Consider the following 25281-nt stretch of genomic DNA (forward strand, 5'->3'; position numbering starts at 1 on the left):
GCAGGTGCCTTCTCTGTATTGGCAAAGAAATCTGGGAAGCAACAACCTATCCTGATCCTTATGTCTTCCCAACTGTGCAACAGAGAGGAAAGTTTTTATGTGCTTTTGAAGTGAGAAGCAAGAAGAACTTTCAAGTTCTACACTCTATTCATTCATCTGTTGATCTTGCTCTTCTAAATATAGGTCAGTCTGCTGTGCAGGTATAGATATCTAGGAAAGCATTAGGAATGCTCCTGTGCCAATCCTTTTGCTCAGTGCATAGTAACCAGGTGCAGCAGTCCAATTCTGATGTGCATAGCCATTTTTTTTCCTCTGTATTGCAGGAGATGCAGAATATAGCAGAGGAAAAATCAGGGAAAAAACTCAGGCAAGCTTCTTCAACTCACAGAGCTCTCATACTGTGGGATGGATAGTGTAGGCTTCCATGGCTTGAGTATTTCCAGGAAATTGGCCAGATATTTTGCATCCCATCATACAGTAGGTACAGTTTGTTTGTGGGATGTCTTTGTTTTATGCATAGATGCAAGCATATGTATATACGCACGCATAAAATACATATGTTTTGTCTACATTCAGACCTATTTTTTAACACAGCGGTGAGACGTATTAACTTCTTAAAATGTGACATATAATACAGCTTCTTATAATGTTCTTATTGTCCGTGTTTTTCTTAAATATGATCCTGAGGGAAAGCGTCAAAGCCTTTTCTCTCTTTTCTGTAAGAAGGGACTGTTTCAGACAAATAGATAATCCCATCAAATGAATGGGAGGCTGAGTAGAAGACCAGCTTTGGAGAAGTCCATATAGAGCAAGTGTGTCGACATGAAGACACTGTGTTCTCCCTTACTCACATCACAAATAGAGGTTTTGATCCTGCTTTGAAGCTTTTTGGTCTTGGTGGATCAAGTAGTGGCTAAAGCTACACCACAGTGGAGTCAAGAGATGTATGTTGGATTTATATTGAAATTGATTGGTAGAGTAACTGTAGCCATGTATAATCGCCTTCCAAATGATCTGTCAGAAGTTTGATGCATAGTGAATGTGAAAGCTGCAATATGGAAGAAATTATCAAATGGCTCAAATTCAGTGTCTCTTTGAAGACTATAGGGAGGACAGAGGAATTACACTTGTATTTTACACCTGCCAAATTGAATTACTGCTGCAAATCTGTATAATTGCAATTCAGAGACCATGATTTATTCTCAGAGTTAGGTAATTAGAAGCACAGATACACTTGAGTGTTCAGACCAGATTCTTAGAAAGAATCCTTCACATGAATATGACCCTTGCAGAAATCAGTGTTTTCATCTCATCTATTTTAAGAATTTTGAATCAGAATGTAAAATGATTCATCCATTATTTCTTCATCTCTTCATCAGCTAGACACACAAGAAATTGTTCCTCTGATTGTTTCTCTGCAAACATGAAATCTTTACGGTTCCTTTTCTTTTCAGTGGGCAGTCATAAATCCAATTAACATTAATGAGTCTCACATGTGTGCATTGAGAGGAAAAAAATGGACCTTTTGTCTCTTAAAGTATGTGTTTAACTCGAGGAAAAAAAATGAAGAAAAAGCTTTTGGCGAATTACAGGTTACAAAGTCAGTAGCTTTTATCTCATTTTCACAGTTGCTAACGCATTTGCCTAGTTCTCTCTCCCCTGTCAAGGGTCCTTGTATTAGCTATAAATGCACAATGAGTAGTGCTGTCAGTGAAGTGGAGAGCACTATTACCTCCACTTTTAAGCTTAATTACTAATAGGCCCCATTTTCCACAAAATGTCGGGGTTACAATAGGGTTAATGTAACTGTTCTTCTGTTTCATGACGTAATTCAGTGAAAAAATGAAGATAAGTAACAAATATTAATATAGCAGCCATCTATGAATGAAAGATATATAATGCCCAACTTCTTCAAAGGCCTTCCTGCCATCCGTCAAAACAATAGGTCTGATGTTACAAGACGTTCATGTGTATTATTGCGTATCATTCAGTGTTATTTCCCATTTGCTTTTGGGGAACTGCAGAGCAGATTTGAATTCCTGATGACACAGGAGAAATTTTGATGGAGCTCAATGCTGTTAGCAAGTGGATGGGGTTCTAGTAAATGAAACATGGACCTCTAGAATAGCATCTGCTGTTGCTGGCAAAACAGTCTCTCTTCAGGCAATTTTGTATAATTTATTGCCAGATACACCAATGTTTGATTACTGGGACTGGGAAAGAATACTGAAATTCTGGAGGAAATAACTCCTTAAACATGGCAGTGGGGAAGCCTGGATGGGCAGGCAGCTTGCAGCGGTCGCCTGCCACCCAAACCTGCCACATGTGCCCAGTGCACTCCTCAGTCACAGCTGACATGAAAAAGGCCCCAAGGAGCTCACTGTGGTATAAATACACCAAAACCATATGGTACATCAGAATTGTAATATCACTTTAGAGGTTTAGAAATAGCGTTTTTATTAGCTGTAATCACTTTAACATCTTTATCCAAGTGAATAGCCGTAAGTACTCAATGTGGTTGTTTTCCCATGCAAATCTGTTCTGCAGTTTGATTGAGAATAGAAGGCATCGTCATTCCAAGGAAAAAAGTTGTGGAAGGACTTTTGGTCAACTCATGTGTTAAGAGATGTCTGTCAAGGTCATGACTGCCCTCTGGGAGGAAGAGATTACCTCTGCACTGTGTGAGAGGAACTAGTGTGTATATTTATGTAGGATGCTTCATAACTACTATTGCATTTTCTGTAGTTAAAAAGTCCGAACTCCTAATACGCTTACTATTTTTGCAACTCCTTCCCCTCAATTATTTGTAGCTAAGCCCATTTTATACTAATTGCTATCCCTCCTTGAAGGTTATATGTCCTTCAGATATTTGTAAGCTGTAAGAATCTGCACTACTTACATCTTTGCAGGGTTGGAACATTCCAGCTATTTTCTTCTTTCTTCATACATCAATTCCTCTAGTCTTGATTATACTGAGGCTTTTTTTTTCTAACTCACTCCAGCATTAAAATCTGAGTCTATCAAAACAGCTCCATGTAGACCATAAGTGGAAACTGTAAGAATACTCTGGATGTTGCTATAATGGTCCCTTGATGTACAGATATCTGGGGGTGGATCATGTGGTCTGTATTTATAGTGACGTGCTTATTCTATACATAGTCTCATTAACATCTCTGGGACCGCTCACTTTATCCTATTTTTATCCCATCCCTATTTTCCTCCTCCACTCGTTAAATACCTTGCTGCTAATGCAGCATTTGGCAATGGTATTGGTGTGGCTTTTTATTGTTTTTTTTTTTTTCTAGTGTCCTTAGTTGTGGTGTAACTTCTCAATTGCTTTTGATATACCAAGTCTAACTTTCCATTTCTTAGGAAGGTGCTTAAATAAATCTCTTCCTGTAACACTTGTAAGATAGGTTTGTTTGTGTTTTTGTAAGAAAAATGTGATTCTTGTCAAGAGCTGACAAATTTATTTCTTCTCCAGTAATAATTGTTCAAAGTTCACATACATGTGTAATGAATGCATGTGTCTGTATACGTTCCTTTCCTTGTGGAAGAATAGTAATTAATATGAAGCATTTCTACACAGAGGCAGAACTGTGTTTTATTTCTGACCCCTTTTGCTCTTTGTTTTATCCTCACCTCCATCCCTTTTTCCCCATGCCATCTGTGGAAAATCTGACTGGCTCTTTTTACTGTGACCTTGCACTGTTCTAATGGAACCTTACTAGATGTTTCCATCTTGTGCCCTGTCTCTCTGAGCCCCAGCCTGCTCTGGCTGACCCTCTTTATCTCCTTTTCTGTTTAGTGAGATGACCTGAATCCACTGAAGTTTTCCTTGAAAGACAGTTGTCAAATTTGCTTCTTTCACTGCAAATATTTGGAAATGTTTGCTTTATCTTGAACTTGGATCTCACTGTTGATTCTTAAGCAGTTGTACAATTTAGGTCTCTGAATTTTACCATTCTGACCAGATTGTCACTCATCTCACTTACTGTCTACCATGACTTGGGGTTCTTTCGTCACTTTTCATAGATAGAATTTTTAAAATGGCAGATATAAGTGGAATGAAACTGAACTTTACAGAAGAGAAGTACTGGACTGGATAAATGGGAGGCTGGTTGGGCAGTGGGGCTGAAGCATCTGGCTAGTGAGCCAATTTGGGTAGCAGGGCTGCATTGCTTTCACCTCCCACTTGAGTACTGAATTCAGCAATTATAAGAACGGAAGGGAAATGTCATTAAACTTTCAAATGCCATGATGACAAGTTAATATGTATGCTTAGGCACTTAAAAAAAAAAAATCCTGGAGGTGCTGGGATTGTCTTCTAAGCAATGGTTTTGATGACAAATGGTTTTGATGACAAGTTTTTTGTGGATTTCAGAAGTAGCTGAAGAAAGTAGAAGGGCTAATGATTACTTCTGCTGGACATCAATTCCCATATATATATATTTAGATCATACAGTTATCTTTCTTGCTGCCTTTTTCTTTACGCCTATTTCATTTCTTTTATAGCCATTTTTTTGGGGGGGAGGGAGAGGGGAGGCAGAGATTGCCAACTGTGCCATGACCTGTAAATGAAAGATAATTTGCTAAATACAGTTCTCTACTGTGGCCTCTGTCGCATACTGCTGCTTTATTTCTTTCTCACCTCTTCTATTTGCACTTTTCCTTTCTGTCTGTACCTCCATACTATTGCATTTTTTTAATTATTTTTTGAGCTTTATTCTATTTCTTATCCCAGATCTTTGCAAGTTCTGAAAACCAGGTGCCATCTTAAAAATAGATTAACTGTCAATCAGAAAACATGAATTAAAGCTGTGAGCTTTTGTTTGGGTGTTTATTTTGGTTGAAAGTAAAGAAGTGTTTTTGATTGCATAGTAGGAATAAGGTCTCAAACACAGCCTTGATTACTTTGCTCGTTAATTTGTTAGATTTAGTATGGATTTAATTATATCATTGCAGCTGGCATTTAGTTGATTTTGGAAAACAAGACAATTTTTGTGTTTAGATTTGTAGGAGAGAGAACAGTACAAATGGTTTATGCTATTCTGTTTCTCTGCTTATAATACTGCATTTGTTCTTGTGAGCACTTACAAGTGGGACAAATCCCAAAGCCCGAGTAGAGAGAACTCAGATTTTTGTATTTCTAAATGAAGACATGGCTATTACCAGTATTGCTTTTGCTAACAATAGGCTGGAGCAGTAGGCTCAGTGTGGAGTGTGTGCACATGCAGGTACGTATATCTATTAAAAATACATTGTAATTGCCTCTATTCCTTTCATAATATGATCACTGTGGTGGAGGCTTTGTTTACTCAGACCTAAATGAGCAGGTGTTGGTCATGTGAAAATGAAGATGTCTCTTCTAAAATATTCTTACAATAATTTTCTTGCCCTTACTTGGATAAGGATACAGTGCTTAAGTCTGTTGTTTTAAACCCTCCATCATGATACTGAATATTTAATCAGATGTGTATTTCTCAAAGACCTGAGCTGTTTTTAATAACAAAAAGATGTACGAAGGTAATAAAAACTTGATTTTTGAAGGGAAGAGGTGGAAGTTTGGGGGGGGATTTGTCTGGTAACGAGGAAGGGAGCATATGGATTGTTTAAGCAGCATTGCTAAAAATGCTAAGGCATATCAAGCTTTCATTAGCTGAAAGAGAGCAGCATGCATATTGCCAGAAAAACAGACTTCTGAGAGAAATCTGCAACCCTGGGCATTTATTGAGTGCATCCCAAGGACCTGTGGCAGCATGAGCCTTGCTTGGGTACATAGTGAGCTACATTGCAAATTGCTCCTATTGTTGGACTTGTGAGCTGTACAAAGTCAAAAAGTAGATATTCAAAGATCATAGAATCATTTGAGTTGGAAGGGTCCCTTAAAAGCTATCTAGTGCAACCCCCCCTCTGCAGTGAATGGGGACACCTACAGCTAGATCAGGTGCTCAGAGTCCCATCCAGCCTGACCTTGAGTGTCTCCAAGGATAGAGCATCCACTAGCTCTCTGGGCAACCTGTTCCAGTGCCTCACCACCCTTATTGTAAAAAAAAGACTTTATCCTTACATCCATTCTAAATCCAAAAAGCATATACTGAAAAATTAATAGTGCTTAAATGTGTTTTCTGAAAGGCATGTATGCATGTTTAAGAAAAGATAGTGAAATGTTTGACTCCGTTATGTCAAACCTAATTGGAGAGTTTCCCATATTTTTTTTTTTCCTCCACCTCATCTCCCAGAAGAGTAGTCTCTCTGGATGCCCATAATAACCATATGCTTGGTAATTGTGTGCTCCCTGTGCATCCACATGGATGTGCTTGTTGATATGTAAGTAAATGGGAAGTGGTCAGCTGTAAAATACTGGGCACTCATATGAGCCATTCATCAAGTTGACGCTCCAAGTATGTAGAAAAACTAAATGAACTGGAAAGTAGCTATTTTTTTTCCAAAAAAAACCCAAAAAACCCAGACTCAAAGCACACACACACACACACACACACACACACACACACACACACACACACACACACACACACACACACACACAAAAAAAAAAAAAACCCAAAAAACCACTTAGCAAGACATTCAGTGAAGAGGCAACATCTTTCAAAAATTTTTATTGCCTCTTGAGGCCTGAAAAAGCAATGTTTTCAAATATTTAAATATCAGAATCTTTCAAGGGAAATGCGAGGAGTTCTCATGCAGTACAGTTACCATCGTTAATGTTACAGCCCTTTCACTGACAGGAAAGACATCTCTTGATTATTTTATACTTAGATCCACTTACTGCCTGGAAACACAGCCTGTACTTAAATATGTTAATTGTTTAAAGGTGTCAGATACCACAAAAGAAATGTCTTCCTTACGCTGTATTAAGCGTGCTGAATAATAATTTAATATGCTCAAATTGCTAGGAGGGGAGGAATCATAAGATTTTCTAATACAATGTATAATAGAGAATTCCCAGATCTCTTCATATGAACAAAAAGCAGTTGTTTGGTTTTGATTTCTGCTTACGTTGTGTACATTTTGCTTATTTAAACTATTTCAAATGTTACTTTTAATTGTTTTATTTTATAAGGTGTGCTGTAGATCTGTTGTTTCATTTTGCAGCACCAGTGATTCCTGTCCTCTTCCTGTGTCAAACTGTGTATCTCACTCATGTTAGATGTTCATTACAACCTACTCAAAGTTGGCAGTAAGTGACATCTCATTAAATAAGGTCCTCTATTGCTGTCCCACTGATCAAAATATATAGTACCTGAGATAAATTCTGTCTTCTACTCTGTCTGGTCAGTGATGGCTGAATCAGATATTTCTGTTTATTGTGATGTTAGTGTATAATGTACACATGCATTTGGGTAGTTTTAAGTATTTCTAACCTGCTGAATGGCCTGAAGATCGCTTTAGTTTCTCTCCATTTCCACATGGCCTTCACTGTTCCACACTGATGTATGGAAACCAGGAAAGAGCTTCTTATGCTTCTTAAGGCAATAAGTGGAGAATGTTAAAGTTAATCATGGGGATGTAAGAATGATCACATTACCTTGACTTTTAAATGTTGCCACATGTTATGTGAGCATGCTTTTAGCCTGCGAAATGCTGAGTGAATTGATTCAGCTTAGCTTGCTCTCTTTCTGCACTAAACTAATTTGAATCATCTTACATTTCTTATGGTTACAGACAAGAAAGAGGACAGCTGAAAAGTATCACAGAAGTCAGGATTGCCTACAGTATTGATGTTGCTTAAGTTCCATAAACATAGTTGGCCTGCACCTACATTTTATTTCATTTCAGAGAGATAGTGTAGTTTTTAAGGCAGTTGCTGTTTCCTGCTTTCTGCACAATGATGCGATGTGCATGGCAGTGCTGGGACACGTGAACTGGATTCTTGGAGGAAAATCCCCTCCCTCCATGAGTATACCAAGAGGTATGATTGTAACTATCCAAACCAATGACTGGCTCTGAAACGTGCGAGGTCTAAGGAATCAGAAGAAGAAATCTAGTAAATCTTGAAGTAAAGTTCCCAGTCTGCTGAGGGTACGTATTTATTTACGCTGACTGCCTCACTTTACACATCCATGATGCTGTCTTATTTTCTTTTAATACTGACACAGCCACAAATGTCTGTGAGAAACTGAGCTATTTACAGGATCAGAATATTACTCCGTGATAAGAAGGTACACGCTGGATGTTATGCTTATAATATAGTTAAACAGTATACTGTATCCTTTGTGATGAATGAGGTGATAAAGCAAGGCAAGAATAAATTGTTTTTTTTGTAATACGTGCTTGCATGCGAACATAGAGCAAGAGCATCAGAAGCTCAGTGTGCACAACTTATGGACTTCCAGGGCTTTTTCTTCATGCTAACTCTTGTTCGCTTCAGTGGAGTGGAAGGCCACGAGCAGTTGGAGTGCGTTAGGCAAGTCCTGGAGTTCATCTTCCAGCATCACTCCTGTGCTCCCGGACTAATCCATGGTGTGAATCAAAACATCATAAATGAGAACAATTGGGAGATTCAAAAGCACACGCTTTGGGGACTGAAGTACTAATGCACATTCATCTACTAATGTAGATGTTATTCTGCTGACAAAGATGTGCTAGAAACAGGTCTGTTTTTTTTTTTTTTAAGGTAACAGAAGAAAGTGGTGGAGAGGCTTGTGCTATGAATGAAAGCACACAATGTTTTTATTAGGTCAATTTATATTCGCTGTTGGTTTTTGTTTTTCTCCAGCAAAACATTCACACCTCATTTGAAATTAATTGGTCTGCTCATCATTGAAATCAGTGGAGATATCAAGAAAAGTGCAAGCGATTTTGAGTGTTTGAAGGCAGTCTTCTCCCCACCCCCATCACATCAAGGAGTTGGTCTTTTTGACTTCAGTAGCAATAACTGCTTCCACTGGAGGAACTGTACCTTTGCTAGTTCCTCCCCATTTACTACATTTTCTGCTCAGTGACTGCATCTTTTAGAATTTTATTATTTCTATTTGATTTTATTGAACTTCAAAAAACAAAACTTCTGATCCAATCACTTCCTAAGTTTAATTCATAGCCTCTTTCAGTTTAGGATTGTATGAACTTGGCCAGAGAAACAAAATGTTTAGAAAATATTGAAAATAGTTAAAGCCTTAACTGCTTTTTTTTTTTTTTTTGTCTGAAACTAGGAGGAATTTGATGAAGAAGTTCAGGAATTAAATCAGATGCAGTGCTCCAATAACAGGAGAGTAGCTTGGCACCAGCACAGCAAAGCTGCCCTCTGACTTCTTTAGCAGTTGTTTCAGTATTGCAGCAGCAAAATAACTTGATGCTTCCATCCAGCCTTCTCTAATCACCAGGCTTAGACCTGAACATGTGAAATAGCACAGGGAAAAGCTAACTTAGCTTTCAGATGTAAATAAATCATCATCATAGGAAAGGTGCAGGCAGTTCTTCTCTCTTGGGATGTCTAAACAGTTTGTTTGCGCTTGCTCTTTCTTGCCTGTCTTCCTGTCCTGGATTGTTTGTATTGCATGCCTCTGCAGTGCAACAGGGCCAGGGCTGTGCAGCTTAGGTGGGCAAAGGAATCGGTGTGACCAGGCTGGTGGTCTTTAGTCTTTTTTTTTTTTTTTTCCCTCTTTGGTTTTATTGAAGTTTCTGGCAAAACTCTAGCTGAATTTAGTGCTGGAGCTCCTTTCTTGTATTTTAACTGTTTGGATGATACTTGGTTGTTTTTTCCCTGTGTAAAATACTTTAAATAGTCATTAATTGTATACTGCGTGAAGTTTTGGGACATGATTGTTCTCTACTGCTGTAGCAAAATGCTGAAATGCATATGAAAGGCTAAAGTAATAGCTAGAATCATCAATAGATTAATCTTTGTAAAATTAGGGAAGGCTAATACCTCCGTTGATTCATGACCTTTTTTCCAAAGAAAACCAGTAAATGGCCAAACATTTTTGGAATGTAAATTATTTTGCATGGGGTGTAAGTGGTACCATTTTCCAATAGAATGATACACATGCAGTTCCCTCTGTATGTATTTTAAAATTACAAGGCAGCCAGACTGGTAGTGATGCATTTTCCTTTTGGTACTGCCATATAATCTGAGCTGACAGCTTCCCTTAACAACTGGACATAATAGTTGTAAGTGGGGTGGCTGTGACCTGCCTGCTTCAGGTCCTTCTGTTCAGCTGGCACTTCTCCTGCTTAGAAATCACTCAATAAAATTGGACGAAAACGTATGGGCAGGTAGCGATCGGCTTAAATCCCTTCCAACTAACTTCCTGCTTTTGCCTCTAACATTTACTGATGTTCTTTGGCTCAGTAGCACTATCCATATACTTGGATTTAGGGGAACAGGAATTATTGGACTTCCCTCAGTTGCAGAGAATTCTGAAGCTCATTTTCAAATAGCTGTGTGAGGGAGAAGAAGATGCAAACTTGAATCTTAGTGTGATGATTAATAGTGGTGTTGCTGGAAACAGTAATTTTCAAAGAAATCATATAAATTGGATGGGAAAGGATATTGAATTTTGTGATTGCCACCTGATCTGTAACTGCAGTCTTACTTATTCTTTATAAAGAAATGTCATGGTTTTGTGATTTTTGTTGTCGGTATTCCACATCATAACATCATGTAAAGCACTGGCAGTTAAAGAGTAAATTCCCTGGTTACTGCAAGCTGCCTTTTTTGGTGTATGGTCCTCCGAGGGGGAGGGGAGGAGGTGCACTCCCCAGGGGTCTTTGCGTTAGAGGGGATGGTGAAGCCGTCTGGCAGACGTGGGGTCTGTTCCTTCCTGCCCGGTGGAGAAGCACGTGGTCCTCCTGCAGTTTACTGTGTAAGAATCTCAGTTTGTAAACTCTCTCTGTTCTGATTTTACTGGCCTCAATTTCAATATATTTAGTAAAATTAGTTGTTCCTCCTCAGACTGGTGCCGCTGTTTTGTTTTAGATCCGTCTATGAGTTCCCTACCTTTCCCCTCTACCCTTTGTTTTCCTCAGGGTGTTCGTCCGCGGCTTCCCTGCTGCTTTAGCTGCCGGACCGCTTGGGGCCGGCCCCTACCTGCCAGCAATTTTTTTCCCTTCTTTTTCTCTTCCTTTCTTTTTCCAGGCCTGTCCCCCTTGTCACGGACGCAGATCCTTAGATAACACCGTGACAAGGAAACAATCACCTCTAATTCCTTTTGGCATCAGTAAATACTGTGCAAGACATACATGGATATTTCAGTGCACAGCCTCAAGTAAGGCCATATGCACTGAGATGTTTTGGTGTGACCACTCCTCTTGTTTTTTCCCATTAGATATAGGTGTGTTGAAAAATTGGATATTTCTTTTTTCCTTCATTTTTTTCCTAGTTATATATTTTGCTGGAAAAAGACTCATGACAGGGCTTGCTTTTGCTAGGTACTTACAACCAAGATGAGCTGGCTTTTTCTCAAGGAGAGCATAAGGACAAGAGCAGATCAGCACAGCTGGGTATGGGAGTGGGAAGCCAAAGGCTGGAAATAGCCATTAGCGAAGCCCTGGCAAGCACAAGTGCAGATCAGATGACTCCAATGCAGGAGGGAAGCTTCCTGGAGCATTTGTGTTGTGTGACATTGGAGAAACCTTGAGCTGATCTAATTTGCACTGCCAAAAAGTGCTTTATTGGAAGTAGGTATTTTTGTACTTGTGCATTGCAGTTTCTTGCGATTCAGCTAGAAGAGTCCTGTAACTGAAATGAAGTAACTTTGGTCTGTGTCCTGAATATAACTGTTTGATATTCAGTTTGGGGAAAAAAAAAAAGAGAGAGGTTGGTGGTGGTGGAGATAATTAGAGGAAAACTAATTAGGTTTGCTTCTTTGTATTTTTTGATGATCATATTTTGGGGAAAAAAAAACAAAACAGTAAATATTCTTCCCTGCTGCCATCTTCTCTCCTCCTCTCCTTTACTGTGTTTTGAAGTTACAAGTATTTTATGGGAAGAGTTTTTTTTGTTTGTTTGTTTTTGCTTTGGTACTTTGAGATAGTTCTTAATCTTTTCTACGAACGGATGGGACTCTAATCTTTTTGAATACAAGCTTTGATTAGGGCATACAGAATTACAAAAAACAAAGGATGTATTTGAGAAACAGACTCCAACTTAATTTTCCTTGCATTTTCCTCTTTCACAAATTTCCGGTGTAGATGTTGGACATTGACTTGGGAGAACAGGAATTCCCTGTACCTGGTTAGTAGCTGTGAGTGACACACTGCCACTTCACAATGCCTGTGATTTGAGCAGCACATGCATGGCAAAGGAGGTGGAGATTTCCCTTCCCCTTTCAAGTGTTACTGAATAGTTGCATCTTCTTGGCCTCATAGAAAGGAAACACAGTACACAAGCACTTCTTTTCTCTGTGTTTTTCAAAGTGTTAGTTATTTTATTCCAGTTGTTTTGTTTCATCTTGGGCTTCTGGTCATTTTCCTTTTTTTCCCCTGTTGCTTTAATTGTGGTATGCTTTTAATTAAAAAAGAAAAAAAAACAACAAAAAACTAGTTGTGGAGTTTAGGGCACGTAGCATTTATATAGTTTAAAATTACAGTACTTCTTTCCTCCCTCCCTCCCTCCAGATTTCCCAGTAATTACAGGAAGGAGAGATTATTTTATCTAGAGCTTTCCCAGGCATATTAAGTTAGTTAAGAAGGTCACCACTGTTCTCCTGTTGTAAAATCAGTTTTTGCAACTTTTGACATCAGATACTCTCTTGGGAATTAGCTGAAGTAGAGAAGTACAGATAAAACCTCAATGATTTTGTGAAGGTCTACTAAGGAAAGAAGAGTTTAAACATTATTTTAAAGACAATATTAAATACTTTGCATTTGTAATATTTATTAATCGTTTATGAAGAAATCAGCCTGAACAAAATCTTAGCTTGCTTTTCTAGTTGGGAGTGGGTGTTCCATGAAACCTTTTATGTGAGCATGGTTTTTGTCCATCTGTGACATTGACCTTTACAACAGATGCAAGACAAGAGTCTTGCATTCCAGTCTTCTGTTACTGCATAACTAATGCACATACATTGTGCACCTCACACAAAGATTTCTGTACTTTTTGAGTGATACTGTCTGTTGGAATATGATTTCTTTGTAACACAATGTATGTAACGTACAGTTCATTGGATGGTGGTCTTCTGCAGTCTAGGAGGTGATAGGCACGAGCCAACTGTGTGCAAATAAATCATAGAATCACCAAGGTTGGAAAAGACCTACAAGATCATCCAGTCCAACTGTCCACTTGTCACCAATAGTTCTCGCTAATGGAGATCAGAATTTCACTATTGGGTGGAGAATACCATGAGGGACCTTCCTAGTTCATTTACACTTGTTTTGAGTTAGCTGCCATCCTCAGAAAGCTGTTTGGACATCCTACAGACCTTGCTCTTCGTATGCATATGTAAGGCTGGCATTGACCAACAGACTTTGCACTGAGTCATGCACTATCTCTCTGTGCTGGTGTTAAATTAGAGTTTCCAGGAGCACAAATCCAGCATAAAATCCATTTCCACATGTCTTCATCTCATGTAACTCAGGCTTGCTGACTTTCTGTGACTGTAGCAAGTATTTTCAGAGTCAATAAATGCATGGATTGCTGCATAGTAGACTATGTAACTGTAAAAGAAAACATACATCCGTTTATACTTTTTGTCTTTTCCTTCTTATTCTTTGTTTGAACAGAACTGGAAAGGAGCATTGTTTAGGGCTGTTGAAAAGGGCTTTTGAAAAGAATCAATTACTTCCATAGTAATTTAACAGAAAAGACTGTGGAGATGATAGGAAAAGGGTGGCCATGATTTAGCAAAGAACTGGGTGTAGTTACAGTACCTTGAGGGAGAAAGGAAGTCAGGTCTGTTCACATGTTTAGCCAGAGTAGTAGTTTCCCAGGAGAAAGAGCTGCACCTGATAGCTTACTTGACAGGTATTAATACAACGTAGTAATGGACTGATGCTTGAATTCCTGATGCATTTAAATTTCATTATATTCAACTTTTGTTTCATTGATACAATAATTTGGAGCAGTCTAGGCTGGTTATTTTATAGTATAGTTTAGTATACTTGATTTTTGGGATATAGAAACTATTTAAAATAGAAACCCACGTATGATATACCATGCTGGTCCAATGGAAACTGTTTCCCATTCAGGTGTCTGTTCATAGTGGATCTAGATGTTGCTTTGTCTCTGTGACATATAACTTGCTGTGGACCCATGATCCATTATCTTCTCCAGCTTTTTTCTTCTGTTGTGCAGACCTGCTTTTCCCAAATCCTCGATTGCTTTGTGTGTGTGTGTGTGTAAATGTGTGTATTTGGCTTGGCAAGCCTAAAGTAAGCTAACCAACAGCTGAACTAGGGAAATAAAAGAAAATGGTGTTTGAGAGGGACTTCTTTTCCAGTATAAGAGAAATGTGACAAGTAGCAATGTTTGGTAAGCACAGCATTCTCTAATATTTACGTAGATACATAACAAAATGAATGAAAGAAAAAACATAAAGAAATATGAGGGAATTTATCGTAGGATCATTTTTTCTTTATAATTCAAGTGCTTGGGTTTTTGAAACTATGCACCACACTGGGGCAGCAGTTAGCAAGCATAAGTTGCCTGAGCTCCAGCCTTGTGTCATGGATGTTTTTCATTTGGTGTTTGTGTGGAGGCTGGCAGATGATTTTAATGGGCTTTGTTCTTACTGGGGTTAAGCAAGCAGTTGCTGAATGCTTGTGGATGAAGAGGGGAAAAAGGTTGAAATAGAAATGTGTTACCAGTTGATACTCCTATCTGCGTGTTAATCTCTATTGTTCTGATGCATGTTTTGAAGAGGATTGTGTGAATATGCACACAGTTAATTAGCAATGTCTGTTGACACACTGGTGGCATTTTTACATCTTAGGTCCTCTTCCCAACCATTCTCCCCATTTTTAGATTTCTGATGTGAAAAAGGTGATTTTATCACTGTAACCTGCATTTAGGGAGGTGAGGTCATAAGAGGGCTTGTCCTGTATGATCCTAGTGTGATCTTAGTGCCCCTTCAGATAAACAGCTCTTCTCATCAAGCATTTGCATATTCTCCTAATCAATAATGCATTCTTTGCATCCAAGAATATCAGTCTGATTATTTTGTATATCTAAAAAAATGTTAAAAGAGATATATTTTGGAGCAAGAAACGTAATTCCATGGAAACAAGTTTTCTTTGATTTGTGCTTCCGTCAATACTTATAGATATCTTTCAAGTATTTTTCCTCTGTGTTTTCAGGACGAGGAATTTACCAACAATGACAGTCTAATTCTGTGGAACTGGAGATACAAACATTGCAGGCTACAGTTATTTTGATTGATTTATTTTTTCCTCCCCCCCCCCCCCCCGCTTTTTTTAAAAATATTTTAATTTTTATTTTTTTTCCCCCCCCCCCCCCCAAGATTCACCTGCTTTAGTGGTGACAGCTTAGAGGGCTTCTCTGCTATTTAATGTATAGAGCAAATGTGGCAGGAATCTGGTAGAGAGTAGATGTATTACAGACTCCACAGCTATCTAGAGGCTTCTTCCATTTCTCTTGTTCTTTATCACGTCATAAACTTCACTGAGAAAGGGCCAGGATATTAGCCAAGATTGTATTTTCTATTTTTTAAAATAATATTTAAGGACTGCTTACATTCTGTTATCCTAACTGATAACATATTCACATATTTGAGATGAATTGTGTATTTTGATTTTTTTGGAACTGATTTTAATGGAGTAAAGGGGTCTTTGTATTCCCCCCCCAAAAAAAACCACAGCAGATTACAAATCCTAATTGTGTGGTTCATGTCTTAATACAAGAGATGCTTTGATAATATTATTTAAATGATTTCAATTTAGATTAGTAATTGCATGGGAAAAGTATAAGGCTCAGGTGAAGTATTGTGCAACATGTGCTTTCAGATCTGAACATGGAAAAACAGGCTCATGAGTTTGCTGCTTAAGATTTGCATGTGAATTGAAAGAGTTCATTATGTATTTAATGACTGATTCACCAGTGGGTTCTTATATTTCAGTGTAATTGTTATCCTCTATAGATTTAATGCAATCATTTCAAACATCGAGTTACAAATTCCGTTAAGGTGATAATTATGTTACAATCTGTGATAAGTCGTTTCAGAAACTTCTTGCTTATACTTGCTATTTTCTCAGATTATAGATTGGGTTATGCAATGGAAGTAAGTCAGATAAAGGAGTGAAAATGAGTATAAATGGCCTGGCCTGCACAGGGAGGTGGTGGAGTCACTGTCCCTGGCGGTGTTCAGGAGGCCTCTGGATGAGGTGCTATGAGATATGATTTAGTAGCTCAGTGGGTAGTAATGGTGATAGGAGGACAGTTGGACTAGATGATCTTGTAGGTTCTTTCCAACCTTGCAATTCTATGATTCTATAAGAAGCTGTATAGTAAGTGTAGCAATGATTACTTGAAGTACTGACCACTGGCTTTGCCCACCACAAGAACCACAAAACTTTTGAGTACTGAAAATGTAAAATATCGTAGAGAAACATTTAAGTGGGAACACTTGCTTTTCCTTTCTATCTTAGGGAATATATGTGTTGTGCATAATACAAGTTTTAACTAGTCAAACTGATCTATGTCTGTCCTTTTAAAATAAGTAAAATCGATAGATGTTTTGGTGGCAAAAAATAAGAACCTTGCATCATATTTGTAAATAGTGAAGGATTCTGGAAGGACATGAAATAAGCCTTGGTCTAAATATATTTTTATTGATCTCTCTGATGTGCCAAAGGAGTGGGAGATGTTAAGTCACTTGTGCAGTACCTTTGTGGTTAATAACATGCCCCAGTCTAGGATGGAAAGCAAAACCTTAGCACTCAGCATACACTATCAGTATACAAATCATAGATCTATACAAAACCATGTGTGATGAAGAGGGAGGTTTCCATGTTGAGAGAGGCTTTGAGGCTGATGGGGAAGGATGAGACAGATTTCTGATGGGTGGGCAGACTTCTGAGAGCATACTGTCTTGCCAGCATATTCACATCTGCCTCTGGTGGTTACTGCCGCAGAGCTGGGACCATGCTGGGGCAATGGACAAGTTCATACTTCCTGCATATAAAGCTTTCACTTGAGTATTTATACTTCGTGCGTGTGGCAAGGAGCTAGTAAAAAGTTTGACCTAATGGAACTATGACATCTGGATGTAACTGTATTGGTAAAAATGCAGTGTTAATGTGCAAAAAAATAGTAATGTGTTCCAAGTCCTTCATGTCCTGGTAGGAGGTCCATCATATTTGTAATAAACTTGGACATTTTTCTGTATAGAATATATTTTGATCTACCAGCCATCTGTTTGAGAAAACCTTTCTATCAAGGTAGGCGTATTAAATAGGTTTTGGTCTCAAAATACTGGGAATGTGTAGTGATTTTTCAGACTTAGTGTTGAAGAGGGAATAATGATTGTATTGAGGTCAATACAAAATACGTTGGCTTCAGTAGGGTTGGCATTTTATCTGAAAATATATAACATAATTGGCTACTGGTAGGTGATGCAGTTAGTTCTATTAAAATCTTTAAATGCTATATTACTCTATAAGTAAGCTATGAAGGTCTTGAAATAAATAGAGTATAGTAAAACAGTTTTGTGCTTTTTAAAGAATACTTATTTTTTCTTTCTAGAAGCAATTATGGAGAGAATTAGAGTGTAGCTTTTCGGTCCAGTGGCTTCATTTGCCATTGAGCGTTTGTCTTCATGTATCATCTGTGTGTGTACATGTACATAATGTGTGTGTGTGTGAATGTTTGTTTTTAAATATATACTTCTGTTTCCCACTCAACTTCTAACTGTAGATTAGGTGTTCATACCTGAACTACTCATGCAAATATTTTAAATATTATAAAATATTTCCAAGTATTTTATATAGCTTGCTGCATGTCAACCTGCTTTATTTTGTATGTGTCAAGACCTTAAAAGCTCTCTTATAGCAATGCTGAGAGAAAGCCTTCCTCACTGCTTTAAAAGGGTTGGCAATAACTGCGTGTGTCCTTCAGTGGCAGCAAGGAGCCTTTTCAGATATTGCTGCAGCTGACTGATAGCATTTCACTCAGCATTGCTCTCAGGGCTCCACTGCTCTACACTGGAGCACCTTTCATTATTTCCATTCCTGCTGAGCATAAGTTGCAGTTCCATTCCAAAGGGTTCAGGTACTTATTCTTTCTGTTAACGTGTTTTGATTTTACTGTGGGAAGAAATGGTATACAAGTGTCTGTGTACATACAAATAGTATATATAGCAGTTTAATTTTTTCCTGCCTGAAGTTTTAAATGTTGGCCTACATAATGTCTGATGAACTATGAATCAGTATGTATGGCATTCTTATTTTTTTTTCTTCTGAGTTTTATGTATTGTGGGTTGTGTATGAAGCTTCTAGAATTAATGTATTTTTTCAGGATGCAGTCATTTAAAGAAAAGAAGGGTAGAGATTAACAGAAAAGAGGTACATGGATGGTTTCATTTCATTTTTAAAACTACTGACTCGTGAAGTGAATGGTTTTGTTTTCCTAATCTGCCAATTAATTGTTTTCATTGTTTGGATGGTGATTTACCAGCAGGAGGTGGGAAGTGCCAAATAATGAACATATCCTCACTGAAATGAGTTCACAGATGAGTATTATTGAATATGGCTTTGGCTGAAGCTTGTGATGAGCTCCTGCTGCAGACTTGTTTGAGTGCTCTGGAGCTGGAATATTCTGTAGAAATTTGAGATGTGCAGAGAGATATTTCAAAGCAGTGTTTAAATCAGTAGAAGGTTATTCTTAGTGAATGTCCTCCTGTCTACTTCATTACTCCTCAGACAGTGTCTTAGAAATGACTCCAGAACTCCAGCAAGTTCCTTCATAAAGAGCCTTTCATTTTTTTTAGATGATCTTTATTGTTTATTTTTTTCTGAAAATGTCTGAGATTTTTTCTTACTTTCTGAATTTTCCTTTTTTAGTGATGACACAATCAAAAATATGTTTCTATGAATCTGTTTATAATGGATATTAGAAAAAGATTAGAGCGTACCACTGTGGAAGCTTATAGCCAGTATTTGGAAATATAACACAGCTGTGGTTTTGATTCCCTTTAAAGAGGTATTTTTTTCAGGAGGAACACTGAGTGTTATTTTTTTAGGGAAACTTCAAGGGCTGATCCTGTCAATATCAGCTATTTTTCCACATGTGACAAATATCTCTGGTACCTTGCTTCGGCAGTTCGTAGCCTTGGTGTCCATGAGAAGAATCTTTCCTGTTCGGCTAGCAATGAAATTGAAAACATACTTACTGTATGAATGCCGAAGTTATCTTAAATATTGGCAATACAGTTTGGAGGAAGGGGGAGAAAAGACACTCCAAAATTTTTCAGAGGCACTTTTTCATACTGGATTTCAGATTATCAGTTGATAGGTTGATTCATAGGTTGACCTCTGAGCAGTTCAAAACCAACTTCAGAATGGTTACCCGCATTTACTAAGCTTCTTTCAGTGTGCCTCAGTCTTATGTCCCAGAAATGATTTTGACCTGCTCAGTCTTTTTTTATGTCTGTACTGATTAATGGCAATACTAACGTCACACTGATGTTGATAGGTACGTTTAGAAGGTTGCGTTTGTTTCTTACAGCAGTGAATTGATGTGATCACACATTTAACTGGGGGTTATCTTACTTGCTACTGTTATGTTTCATTACAGGACTTCGTGTGGTTTGAAATGGAGAAATGTACTCCGTTAGGCAAATGACAAGACTCTGATCTTTTTGGTGCCTGGATCTTCAGTCTTACTTACTCCAATCACATAAGCAGGCATTGCAGTGCTATATACTTGCGAATTTGAGTAGGATTCTGTTATTTTCATGTTAATAAAGGCTTATATTTAAGTGAGAACAAATTTTAGGAATTGGTTGCTGGGAAGTACTTAAGTTAGTGGTTTTATTACTATGAGTTTTGCCAAGGGTAAAATGAGTACTGCTTTTTACAACTTCCATTTCATGAATTTAGGTATGGTCCTTCATTCATTTTTTTAAAATGATTTTTTGAGAAAGTGTTTTGTGAGTATTGTTACTTTACTTGTCTGTCTATGAACCACATTGCATGATGCAAACTTCCGGGGGCTTGAATATGTGTGTGATTTTAATGTAAACAGGAAATATTACGGTATATCTACATGATAAACATTGATCTGGCAACTAAGCAGATATTAGCTTGTCTGAATTCACCAGCAATAACAATTTAGAAAAAGGCTGCAATAGAAAGCAACCCAGGGATATCTTGTGTTGTGTGGGATCCTTGTGTCATAGAGTATCATCCTTGGTCTTTGTCACTGGAAAAGCTGCCCTGTTCTGATCTTCTGAGAGTGAACAAGTCAGTGCTGTGAATGGATCAGATTTGGCTATGGAGAAAGCAGGGTACCATAACTATTGCTTTCAAGAGCAGGTAGTTTTCTGAGGTCTATGGGATGTGGCAGTATTCTGCTTAGCTGATAAATTGCAGTGTAGCAGGAAGGATGCTACAATGAGTATTGATTTCTTTTGTGCATAGAACTCATTTTGCTACAGCTTGTGAATTGCCTTCATAAGCTGACTATCCATTAAGGATCACTTTGTGTGTCTCTTCCTTCATTATTGCTTCTTTTACTGCTTTCTGCTTTACTGCTTTTAAAATACATTGCTGACACAAAACTAAAATAGGTAAAGGAGAAACTCTAATGGTAGCAAAGCAATTTGGCTCTTGGTAAATTGCTTTATTGCAAAAAATGTTTTACTAGGAAACTCTACAAAGACAATTTCAAGGAGCTGAACATATGATATTAAAATTATTTTATAGTAGTGTAACTCACCTAATGACTGTAATTTTGTGTCATGAAATAGACCTTTTATTGTTGTTGTTTTTTTTTTTAAGTCTGTACACCTAAAATTGAAGTTTCTTGTGAATGTAATTTAGTCTTGTCCATTCTGCATGGACAGCAAGTACCTCATGTTCTGAATACGTGCCAGTAATTCCTCCACAGAAGGAATTAATGCTCATTTATGTTCATGTCCAGGGTTTCTTATACATACTCTGAGTAAGCGGGGAAACACTATATTTCTATATATTAATTTGATGTTCTTTTCAAGGAACTAGTCCAACTTATGTGACACAATTACTTTAGTAATATAAATATTTTCTTTTTCAAGTAAGCCTAGTACATTTCTAATCCCTTAATTGATTAGCCAAATGCAATTTGGCTACTTCTGATCTAAGAAAGATAGAAATTAAAAATCTGTAGATAAGGCTATTAGCTACTAGGATAGCAAAATAAGGGGACTGCCATATTGCATTATAGAAGAAAGGGTATTATTTTGCTTAGCAATAAATGTTTCACTTGTAATAACTTTCCATATGTCTTTGTTTTGTATCCTTTTCACATCATTTTGCTTGGTATTAGACTACTCGTATCCTCTCACAAGTCTCCTGTTCATCTCTTAGTCTCAGGGACAGTTATTGACCATACGCATAGTGTTTTGGGATCTACTGATGGAAAGCTCTACTGAACAGGTAGACTGTATTTTTATGAAACAGATACTGCCCTTGAAAACTGCTTTATAAGATGTCCAGTTATATGGGCTGTTAAAATTTCATAGAATTATAAAATCACCAAGGTTGGAAAAGACCATCAAGATCATCCAGTCCATCCATCCACCTACCACCAATATCTCCCCACTAAACCATGTCCCTTATTATAACATCTAAATGTGTCTTGAGCACATTTAGTTTTCTGTAGCTACTAACTCAAGCAGGGTGGCTTTCACATTGCAGAATTTATTTTATTTGGATTTATTTTATTTCTGCTTTCACTTGAACATTGTTGTGAAGACCTGATTCATCCAAATTCTGTAGTTTCTGGCAGGTTCTGAGTTCATCTGCCAGGAATTTTAGCTCTGGTTGCTGCCAGGACTTCTCCAGTAGACAGTGTCCTCATTAATCAGATCTCCTGGCTCTCTCAGTGCAGCAATGCTTAGCTATTTCTATCCCCAGGCAACTCTAAATACATTAAACAAAGTTATTTTATACAAGTGATTGCCCAGACCCTTGATACTGGCAGATTTTTTTTCCAACTCTGCTTGAGATTTATGATTTTATCATGAGATGATCTTCCTAGGCTTATTTTCCATTCGCTCCAATTAGTGGCCCTGAGGAGTAGTGGTTTACTCACTATTTAATTTTGTTGTTGTTTTTTTTTAAATGATAATAGTCATTAAGCACTTTTTGGAAACTTGATGGTTTCTTTGGAAGACTGTGGCAAGGGTACAGAAATAAAATCACCATTTCTTTTGCTTTAAAACACTTGGTGCCAACTGGTGCACTTCGTACTTTCTGTTTCATTTCAAAAGTTTGAGAAATGATAGATTTCATCAGTTCTGAGGTGAGATTTTTCTGTAACAGACTTAAATCTGCCTTTCAAACTGTTGCATAGAGGAATGTGGGATTATTAGTAGACATACTACTGAAGAAATCGGCAATTTCCACCTGCACATAAAACTTCATTTTAGTCAATTACTTTTATTGCTGTTGTTTTCCCAGCTTCTTCCTAAAGCTCTCTTTTGTTGAAAAGCATGGATTAAATGTTGTGTCTGCTGGACTATGGAGGTGTATCTATAACTATCCTTTATGGATCCATTGAAAACGTAATACATTTTTTTAAATACACAGAAGGTGGGACAGTCTCAGTAGCATCTCAGTATCATTTTTTTCCTATGCTTACATTGACCTGACTTCATTGTCTGGATTTCCCTTTTTATTCTTAATAGCATTTTTTTTTTTTTAAGGGGAGTGTTTTTAATTTATTTTTTGGGGCCGGGGAGAGTTGGCTTTTATCAGTGTGTATTACAGCATTCACTTTTTTTTGTTTGTTTAGGGTCAAATCCTTGGCCATGTTCATGGACCATCAAGAGACACAGAAATAAGAGGTTTGTGCCATTTCTGCATACTGTTGAGTGCCGGGGGGCTGTAGGCACCTGCTCCATGCTAAGTTCCTATGCCAGCAGACACTTTACAAATTAGTCTTACCATTTATAATGGCTACCCAAGCAATCAGGCAGGGACCTGGGATTAACATGGTTTGTAACGCTCTTGAAATTCTCTTATGTGTATGAAGGATTGTCATGAAGAGCCCTCTCTCTCTCTTTCTGTCTTTTTCTTCCTTCAACTCTAAACTCTATGCTGTTTTACCCTGATGTGTTGGATGATGAGTATGGATGGGAATGTGCATTTTTCTTATTACACATATAACACAAGATGCTTACAAATCAGAAGGTGTGTAGTGACTTGTGCTCAATCTCGTTTTCCTGACCAAAGCCTGGTCAGTTTTATACAGTCATCATTATGAGCCTTGGAAGGCAGTCTTCACATTTATTTTTCTGCTGTTATGAAGGATTTGGTGTGGCTTTGGAAAGCCATATCATCTCAGTAGTGATATTGAAGGTTTTGCTGTGTGAACCAAAGTGCTAAATCCTACCTTTCCTCTTAAACGTATTAATCTGTCATGGGTAGATTGAAATACTGGCTTTCCATTTGAAATATGGGAAAAGAGAGAGTGAATTTTATGTACATAGCAGAAAACTATTTTTAAAAAAGTTAGGAACAGTAAGCTCAAAATATGGGTTGGAAATTGCAGTAGTAAGCATAACACTGATTATACTAAGCATAACTGTCTCATGTATCTGTGGAGGAAAGTACTTTGCAAAGTGCTTGGGAAGACTTCTCAGTTCAACTTATTTTTATCCATATACTAGATAATAAGAAAAGCATTTTTTCCTCATAGCATTTCAGTGGTTACAAAAAAATATTTGTACCTTTTTGTGTTTTGTAATAATGTTCTGTGTTCACTTTTTTTCTGCTCATAGGAGAAACAATTTCAGTATTCACAACTGAATGTTATCAGTTGAGTTAAACAGTACTTTTTGGTTTCTTCTGCCAACCTTGTAGGTTTTTAGACCAGTGGTTCAGTAAATATTCCTTTCTATTAGTAAAGTCTGTGATGACTTATGGCTTCATTCAAGCTTGTAGCTCCTGGAAGGTGTTCTTTTTGTCTCGGTGAAGAGTCGTTTACTCAAACCCAATTCTACACTGTTAAAAGTTTTGCGTTTGATCTCAGATGGTCAGGATGCAGCTGGGGTTATGCCTGAGATTCATTTGTGTCTTTGATTAAGCTGTGGAGCGGAACAGGGTGGGCTGCCTGTAGGAAACTGACTGCAAAGTTGTTTTGGAAGCTGTCTGTGGCCCTGCCTGTTTAGGCTCTTTGTTGTGTACTTCATAGCTTTAGAAGTATGAATTTTTCAGTTAGATGTAACTTAGGTCAATTGCTGTGCATTCACAATGCGTTAGTTTAATGCTTTTGCAAGTTTTCAAGAATTAAATAAAAAGCACACATTAATAATAATGTATCTGCGATTTATTTATTTATTATAGACTTTAAAGTTCCTTTAAGTTTTGGAATGCCAACGTCTACTATCTCTTTGGCTAAAGAAAAATCACTGCTGACAGATATAAGAAAAATACTTATAGTGCCACATTTGGACTAAATAGGCCTGCTTCTGCTTTTTAATTTTTTTTAGTCAGTATGAATAAATAAAATCATTAATGTGATATAGACCTTTCTAAAACCCGTTACTGTGATGTGAATTTATTTAGTTTGCCTTGAACTCAAGTCTTTCTACAGAGTGATAAACTGATCTCTTGTATTTATTTCTATACAATAGTTATTTTAAGTACTTTGAAGCAGAAGTTGTTGCTTAAAAGTGACAATATTTGAATGTGAACCATGTGTAATTAGGAAAAACTTGAAATAATTATTAACAAAAAAAGGCAAAGGAATTTGGAGGAAAAATTACTATTTCAGTCACTTCCAGAAACAACATACTTAAAATAGTTACCTCTTCTAGCAACAGTACTTCGGAGTGATTTAGCAGCAAAATGAAGAAGTTAATTGAAATGACTCTTATCTTTTTACAGTATTTGTTGTGAAGTACTTTCCTGTCATTCTGAAGATCTTCCAAGTGTTTTAGGGCTACACTGGTAGTAAAATCCCTTTTATTAGTTGCCAGTTCAGTTTATAAGGTGATCCTTGAAAGTTGGGGATTAAGAAAAATGCTTCTTTCAGAGTTATTTCCTCATGATTTAAGGCAGATTTATCAACAGGAAGAGCACCTATAATAGCTCCAATGCTGATTTCATCACTTTCCATCATCCGAAAAAAGGTGATAGTGGGAAACCACCTAGCCTGTGGAT

General features: G+C 37.5%; 1 long non-coding RNA gene across 4 annotated transcripts in view; it reads left to right on the top strand.

Annotated features, from left to right (window-relative positions):
• LOC110400381 overlaps positions 1–25281 on the top strand; it is an 82378-nt gene that overhangs the window by 53166 nt on the left and 3931 nt on the right. For 2 of the 4 annotated variants that reach the window (XR_002439780.1, XR_002439781.1), the window contains one exon: positions 22910–22961. The exons of the other annotated variants lie outside the window; for them this stretch is intronic. This is a non-coding gene — a long non-coding RNA (uncharacterized LOC110400381). The remainder of the gene's footprint in view (positions 1–22909; positions 22962–25281) is intronic. 4 annotated transcript variants of the gene reach the window in all.

Source organism: Numida meleagris, chromosome 5 (assembly GCF_002078875.1).
Source record: "Numida meleagris isolate 19003 breed g44 Domestic line chromosome 5, NumMel1.0, whole genome shotgun sequence".
Lineage (NCBI taxonomy): Eukaryota > Metazoa > Chordata > Aves > Galliformes > Numididae > Numida > Numida meleagris.